This window comes from Cyprinodon variegatus, unplaced genomic scaffold (genome assembly GCF_000732505.1).
Source record: "Cyprinodon variegatus isolate N-32 unplaced genomic scaffold, C_variegatus-1.0 Scaffold664, whole genome shotgun sequence".
NCBI lineage: Eukaryota > Metazoa > Chordata > Actinopteri > Cyprinodontiformes > Cyprinodontidae > Cyprinodon > Cyprinodon variegatus.
In genome coordinates, this window is record NW_015151117.1 from 125894 (window position 1) to 134191 (window position 8298).

An 8298-nucleotide genomic window follows, 5' to 3' on the forward strand; every position below is an offset into this window, starting at 1 on the left:
GAGCTGGTTTCTAGGATTTTTTTGCCTTTTATATAGCCCCCTTTTTATGAGTCCAATACCTGTTCATGAGTTCCATTTATGGTTTCAGCAAATCTTATTTTTTTTTATTTATTTATTTATTTTTTTTTTTTTTTTTTTTTTTTTTAGATTTCTAAGTGAGTAAAATTGTTTATTTAGCTGGTCTAAATATTATATTTACGCCCAGACTGAAAATATTTAAACTAAGAAAAGTATTGACAGGGTTAATTGTTGTTTTTAATGCTTAATATACTATTTGTAGTCAATTCAACTATGAGTATTTAGGCATTGTTTAGGTCTATTCTTGTTAAAAATCAAATCATTTTCATTTTTCCACAAATCTGGGCTTTTCATGTTCAACAGAAACACTATGTGTAGGCTAAAACTACATGCTTTAAGTCTTCTGGTATCCCGCTAAACTTGATTTTTTTTTGTTTGTTTAGTTAAATGATCTAACACTGAAAAGAGCCAGTGCCTGCCAGGTTGTTGGTACAAGCCAGCACGACCCACTGCTTACAGGAACAGTAAAAATCACTCAGCTGCGACAGATGGCAGCTCATGTCCATATCAAAGACAAGAGAAGTGGCTTCCCCTGTTTTTATTCCTCTCTGCCATCCTTCCCTGGTGCTTCATGGCTACCTTTCTGCCTGTCTCGTGCGCACGCATGTCAGAGGACAGCCTGTCTTTATGGTGACAGGGGGGATAATTAAAAAACTGATGCAAATTATGTCATGCGCTTTAATTGGCTCTAACTTTCATGTTCGGTTATCTTGGAGTGATTTTTCTTTTCTTTTTTTTCCCTGGTCCTTGGTTGCTGTAACTAATCAAGCCCACTTCATCAGCTCTACACAGAAAACGGTCCCAGTGGAAGACTGTTGAGCAAATAAAGCATCCTTGTTTGAGCGGGTTAGATATCATGATGCAATCAAAACATTTGTTTTGTTGTCTTTTGTAGTTTTTTGCTTGCATGAATAAAAAAAAAACAACGGTTCAAGCTGGGAATTAAAAGTTTTCTGCAGATTTGTTTTCTCTTTCTGTCATCCGGAGGTCGGTAATCAGTAAAACAAAAAATGAGAGCTTGACCTGTAGCAAGGTGGACTTCTGCACACTTTTTGAAACTCTCTAATGAATGAAAGACCATGTGCTCTGGGGGAAGGGCTGGGATGTGGTGATGAGGTGAACTCTATGAGTGGTTATGAGATTAATGCAGCTAAATTTGGTTCAGTTTTCCCCTGAGAGTTGGATGGTGATGTTTGATGGTCTGTGCTGTTTAAATGAAGGCACTCATCGGCGTATTTCCTCACTGAATGTTGTGTCTTTCTTTGTGAAGATAGGAGGCTGTGGGTTATCCAGGAGGGCATAGGTGAAGGTCCTACACAGCTGCAGAGCAGGAGGAGGGAGGGCTTTGAGGGAACGCCTTAGGCAACAAGCAGGAAATGATGAGTTCAAGGCTTTTTGGTGCAGATAAACTCAGCTTCTCCACATTTTAAGGACTGCATTTTTTGCAAACATTTTCAGGTTTCTACTGTTTGCTGTCACAGGCCAGGAAATCCGATAAAAACCTTTTGGGTTCTTATTAAAGACAGGTCTGAGTATTAGAAAATGAACAGTAATCAGCTATCTGACTATTAGCTAGACTTCTTTTTTACTTCTTTTTTAAGAAACGGTAAAACAATTTCAGATCCCTGCCATTATAGCTGAAGCAGAGAAGCACTGAGATATAAGCTGCCGACCAGAATCAGAAGATATCTGATTAGTGATGAACCAAGAAACTGAAAATCCAGTCTTCTTCCAATCAATAAATGACTGTCAGATGCTAACAGGCCATGCTAACAATGCACTGTTGTGGAGGCAGAAAAATCTGTTATTCTGAGCATCAGGGAGGAGCTTAAAGTGAAGTCAGACAAAACAAAAACTTTTTAGAGATGTAAGCCCTGAACACACTGGAAAGACTGGTTGTTTCTGACTTTTTATTCTCTGATGCGTTTCGTTTCCACACTGACTGCAGTGCGTATAGAAACAGGGTGAGCAGACCCCGATCTGTGCAGATATTTTTCACTTCTGTCCCAGTGCCCTGCAATTTAAAACTATGTCCAACATTTGACTGGGTCAGATTATATATCGTATTATTAACGCTACGGCAAGCTGCATGATCTCTGTCCTCACACTGCTGCATGCCTGGTGATGCCATCGGTGTGACAGAAATCAGGAAAGTAAACAACAGAGAGCAACATGGAAGGAAGCCAGGGCGTAGTAAGTGTTCTCTATCGTCTCATTCTATTGTCCTAATCCCTCCTACCTGTGCTGCAGCATCTTTATCGAATATAAGATGAGTTATTCTGGCTTAATAAATCGGACATGACTGGTGTGTTGTGATGTCCGTACATTGCGGTCAATGGTATCCCGTAAATTAATGGGTCGGCCTGGGTCTGGTGTTCCCACTGTATTCAGATTGGAGCTGTTTGAAGGAGATTTTAACATACTGTAGCTCACTTACCGAGCCGTTTGACACAAGTCAACAAAGGTCAGTGAGCTTTTCCCACTGCAACTAAAATCAGAGTGTTTGTGGGTTTAAACATTTTTTTAGCCAGTGGAAAAGGGATATCAGTGAGCGATCTGTATTATTGATTGAAGGTTTTTTTGGTTTTATAAAGAGGGGAGAGTGATAAGTGATGCGTGTCCTGCAGCGTCGCTTGTTGTTTTGTTTTTCGAGGCCTTAAGAGGATTTTTATTTTACTTGATCCATTTTTTGTCCTTCCGTCATGGGTAAAGTATTCTTTTCATTAAAATTATATATTCAGTGCTTATGTCCCAGTCTTTCCCACCTGCTTCCGTGTAATTCAAAATGGGGTAAACCTGACTGTTTTTGTCTTGTGATTTGCAGATTTTATTTTGGATTTCCCCTCATAAAGAATGTGTTTTACTTTGCAACTAAATCTTCCTTTCAGATCCATGAAATTGCAACTAAATTGCTGCATAGTCCGACAAAAACAGACCTACGGTGTATCTCGGTTGGAGCTATGCAAATCCCCCTTGGAGAAAATCGTGTTGGGTGTCATCATCACTATTGAGTCTCAATGAGTGCTAAACGCCACATTCGCTTACGACACAACTTTTTCATGTTTTGCGAGTTCAGGGCTTTAATCTGAGAGGGAAGGTAAGGATCTAACTTTATAGAAAATACCCACAAGGACTGCTGTTAGTAACTGATCCCCCAGTTTGTGCTATTCACTTCTTATCTCTGACCGTTTATTTGTCACATAGAGACATACAAACCCTTGCTCCAACACTGCTTCCATGTTCGGTGTGAACGACTGCTCTCCCAAACACACAGAGTGACACTCCTAATGTAAACACATTAAAACATTCTGACAGAAATGGCTTGTTTAGGCTTGTGCCCACTTGCAATAGATTGATAAACTATTAAGAATTTAGACAAAACTGTTATATTAAAAAGATGCCAGAATGGTGCACATTTCTTTTATAGCTGGACAAAAGAGAGGATAAAACAACTAGTGAGCTATAATCTGACATTTTAAGGAGTAAAGCATACATTATGTGATTTTTTTTTGGTTTGGTTATAACTATAAAAAATACACCTGTGCAACAACTAAGAGGATCAAAGAAGATATAGAGGTTTTTGTTGATGCAGGGAAAGACAGCCCTAACTTTGTGCAGAATGTGTGAAATTGATTAATCCAAAAACTAGGAATATTGTTTTAAATAATTTAAGTTCTTAGAGAGAGATTAGAACAGAATAAAATCAGTATGAGCAGGTCAGAGAAAATCTGAGATTGGTGCATCTGGATCTGTAGGCAAAGTCATGTGAAAATAAGTTAAACTGAACACTTTTGAATGCTTAACATTTTTCCTTTGACAGTATATTTTGAAGTGGATGAATGACATCTGCAAGACAGTTTCAGAGGAACTTATAATAGAACGCCACTTGGGAATGGAAGCACCAGATAAACACAGGGGCCCCTTTGCACGTAATGTTCTTGGAAATACTCAACATTTAGGTCAAATGGAAAAAAAGCTATTAAGCCTTTGGATAAAATGAAGAGAAACAACAGCTGATATGCATGAAGCCTGCACAGACTGGATGGAAAACACAGATGAATTCTGTATGGAAATAAGAAAGGTTCTTCTTTAGGCTGTGATTAGAATCAAAGGTAGTTATACCCTTCCAAGGATGAATGCATTTTTCTTTCAGATTGTAGCCGAGTCAAGTTTTCAAGGCAACATTTTTTATGTTTATTCTAGCTGGCATTGATTCTGCAGCCAGTGAGGACAGCGCCAACCAGTTTGCTCATGAGGGAAGCGGTACCAACATGGTTCTGCAACAGATTTTATGTAAAAACAAGTGAACCAAAGTAATCCTTCACACCATACTGTATGAAAACCTACAAACTGTTTCAAGAAGATGATCTACAAAGAACAGCGCATGGGGTTAATATGAGCTGCTTCCTTTTAAAGGTCTTTGCGGCGGAGTGGAGACACAGCATCTGTTGTCAGATGTAATGAGGTTGAAACAGCATGAAATCAATAATCTATCTCAGTATGACCACTCATCAAACCTCCTAAGTACAGACATACCATCCAAACAGCCAATGGGAGCTGAAGACGTGCTCCACTTCCTCATTGCTCGTCGGTTTATTAGCTTTCTGTTTGGCCACAATCATAATTACTTTCCATTTATGCCCACAGAGTCCATGTCAGAGTTAAATAGCCTCCAGGAAGAGTCTTTTCATGTGCTAATCATTGATTACAAAGAAATCAACTGACATGTTTGCTTGCAGAGTTTCATGAGGGGCCCTAATGCAAATCAGGCCAGCTGAGTCTCTAAATATCTCATAAAGGGGGTCTAATAAAGGGGGTGGATGGTTGCTGGATTCATTCTAATTAATAATGAGTTTGGTGAAGAGCAAAGCAGAGCTGACTGGTTTACAGAGTAAAAAAATAAACGTGCAGATTATCAGGGGTAAAATGTATCATTTGTTTTGTGCTGTAGCAAAGCTATGGTGACAACTCATTGGTTAATCAGGTTCATTCAAATGCATCTATTGAAAAATGATGCATGGTTTACACAATTTACAAATCACAATCTACAATATGTGCTGAATATAGATTTTTGTGCCCTTAAATAAAATCCAGTGAAACATCTTTACCTACAGAAGCAACCTTATTAGTAGAACTCTGAAGTTCTCAACCTATTCGAAATAAAAATGGTGTTTCTGTTGTACGCCCTTAATTCAGAGTCAAGGCCCCATATGTTTGTCAAAGAGTGAAGAAACAACCTTACAAAGACCAAAAAGCACAGAATGGGGGTAAGGGAGGTTGTGGGGAGGTTTAAAGCAGGAAAAGGCTTGGAAACAATGTCCCAAATGTTCGGAAGAGATGATATTTTCTCATTTTATTTGATTTAAATTGGAAAAAAAAGAAAACTATATTTTGCTCAACAATAAAAATACCTTTGCCTTTTTAAAAAGAACAGCAAGCTTTTTTGTATATTTTCATCATCAGGAAACATGGCTAACTGTGGTTTTATTTTACCAAAATCAATGAGAGCTTGTCCAAGTCTGTTCTTTAATAAACATCACTGAATGTTGGTTTTCCTATTTACATGAAATATAACTAAAATAAGGGCGGATAAAGGGTGAAAGTTGAGTGCTGAACCTTAAATTTTTGAGGAGCTTCAGTAATGTGAGAAACATCCACTAAAATATCCTTTTTTTTAGCTGCAGAACTAGAAGAAAGCCGCCGTTGAAGGAAAGTCCCAGCTTGACCAGTTTGTTACAGGCAGACACAACCAAACTCTTAATTCTGAACCACAAAATGGTACCAGAGTATTGGTTACATTTACAAACATTTTTATAAAATCAATTAACCAGGAATTTATGACATTGAAAAAAGACATCAGCAACCAAGTTTGTTGGTTTTGTCTGTTTTTAAGTGATGCTTTCATCCCTTAAAACACTTAAACATACATATTTGTTGTTTAGCTTAATGTCTGTATTGGATCTCAATACCCCATACTGGTTGATCAAGGGCCCTAAAAGGGATCACAACCAACAAGTTTGTGGGTTGTGATGAGTTTTAATGATGAGGCCACAGAAAAAATCAGATAAGGCCAAACATTTCACTTAACTGGCTTCCTTACAAATCCCTATGCATGGCAGAAATCTAACCCAGCACCTGAAGAACTCATTCCCCAAATGGTGAAAAATGGTGGTAGTGTGATGATGTGGGGGTGCTTTGCTTCAGCAGGGAAAAGAAGCTAGACCTGAAAGAAAAAAACAATTCAGCGCAGCAACTAAGCCAAACTGTTAATGGATGGATTGAGCTAAATACAGCATCAGTGTGAAAACCTGAGGTTGGGGCGGAGGTTTTAATTACAATATGACAAGAACCCTAAAGATACAACCAGGTCTGAAAAGGAATGATTTATGATCCACTGTCCTCCAAGTTTTCCATTGGTTTTCTGCTGCTTACACCTAATATCAATGCAGGTTTGGGTTTCCTTTGTAGGATGTCATGGCATTCTGAGGAGGTAATAAAGTCATTTAAAAACAGGTCTGCTGGAGCAGAAAGCATCTGAAACATGATGGAGAGCAGAGCCCAAGGACCAGGACTGGCAACCACTGGTTTTATCAAAGCATTTTCACATGCTAGAATGGCTCAGTTGAAGTCCAGAAATAAATCCAAAATGAGAATCTGGGTCAAAAAAAATGCAATTTACAGATGTTTTGTAAAGAAATAATCAAAATCATCTCTAAATGACCTAGCATTGACTTAGAATGAAAGGTGTAGCAGGCGAAGGTGGTTCTAAGGGTTTGAACACAATAATACGTAAGTCCTTTTAAACTTTAATCCATAGAAAGTACTGGAAGTGATCATTTATGCTTCTAGTATGGAAATTCAATATAGAACCTTTACTAACTCAGCCTATCAAAGAAAAATGGAAAAACAGTAAAATGATTTCTATTATACTCTACATAAAGCAGAGCATAATAGAGCCACTGTGAAAAAAAAATGTTAACATTTCAACGCACAAAAGTTTCAAATTGACCAGAATGAGCTGAGGGAGAAGAACAGACGAGTGATTTCCTTTCGCCCACTTCCATTATCATCAATGTGTCATTTAGCTGTGAAAAGCTGAGGCGATAATAGAATTACTTTTCCTATTATGCTCAGTGTCATCAAGTCTCAGAAAAAGAGCCCAGTTCACATAAGAAAAAAGGAGACAACTAGAGCACAGCAAGAGCCCGAATGTCACAGAAGCACAGCTTCACGCTCCATGTACACACCCTGTTTGTTCAGTGGCATCAGGAGGGAATTAAAGGAACATAATGGGACTGTCAGGGATTTATCAGGGCCACTATATAGTCCTTTGGTTAGGGACCAAAACAGACTGCAGGAAGGAACTTCATTCCCCTGCAGTTTTTCTCTTTCCCCTTATATCTCTACACCAAGGTGACTGACATTTCACCCAACACCCAGGAAGAGACTGAAGGTTTCTATGTCATCCAGAATGAGCACCCAAATGCAAGCAAAGTCATTCCTCACCTAACACATGTGCACTCCAGCATCCTTCCCTGTCAAAGACATGTGTGAAGCCTGCAGCCTCCCTGGAAGCATCGCTCTGCCATGGCACCGTGCGCTTAGATGACCGGTATCTGGAGTAACTGAGCAGCTTCCTCTCACATCACTTCATCACTCCACGCTCTAACTCAGCTGTGCGCCTATCCTCCCAGGCTGCAGTGGCGTTGCCTCCCGGCGTTTGTCTGTGGCTGTCTGCAGGAAAAATCAGCATCCTCTCATCCTTTTTGTCTTGTTGCGAGCCACAATCACCAGCTGTCATAAAAGGAAAGAAAGAAATTATGTACTCACCGGGTGGTTTCTACCTCCCCAGCGGTGAGGATGGGAGCCAGGTGGAGACTGGAGCAGAGGCTGCAGTGGCGGAGGAATCCCCCTGGTAGTGTATGTGTAACAGTGTGTGTGAGAGGGAGCTTGGAGATGTGGCTGTGTGTGCGTAAGGGTGTGCATGTGTGCAAGGAGTCAGAGCTGATCCAGCAGATGCAGACGGGAGCAGCCAATCAAAAGAGGAGAAGGAGTGAGAGGAGTGTGTGAAAGATGGAGGGAGGGAGAATCAGCAGAGGAGGGGTCTGCTGGCATTACATCATGGACCTGAGAATGGCAGGTTTGCAGAGGGTGAGCTACGGGTGGGGGGATGTGAGCATGCATGTGTGTATTTCTGCCTGCAACACTGTATGTCCCAAT

The 8298-nt window shown here is 39.8% G+C and overlaps 1 protein-coding gene across 1 annotated transcript in view; it reads right to left on the reverse strand.

The window, feature by feature from the left end:
• LOC107096996 (semaphorin-4B-like) overlaps positions 1-8048 on the reverse strand; it is an 87438-nt gene extending 79390 nt beyond the window's left edge. The window contains exons 1-2 of the mRNA XM_015393942.1: positions 7909-8048; positions 7585-7812 (exon numbers count right to left, since the gene is read on the reverse strand). The gene's annotated coding sequence lies outside the window, so the exon portion shown is untranslated. The remainder of the gene's footprint in view (positions 1-7584; positions 7813-7908) is intronic.
• Between the last annotated feature and the right edge of the window lie 250 nt (positions 8049-8298).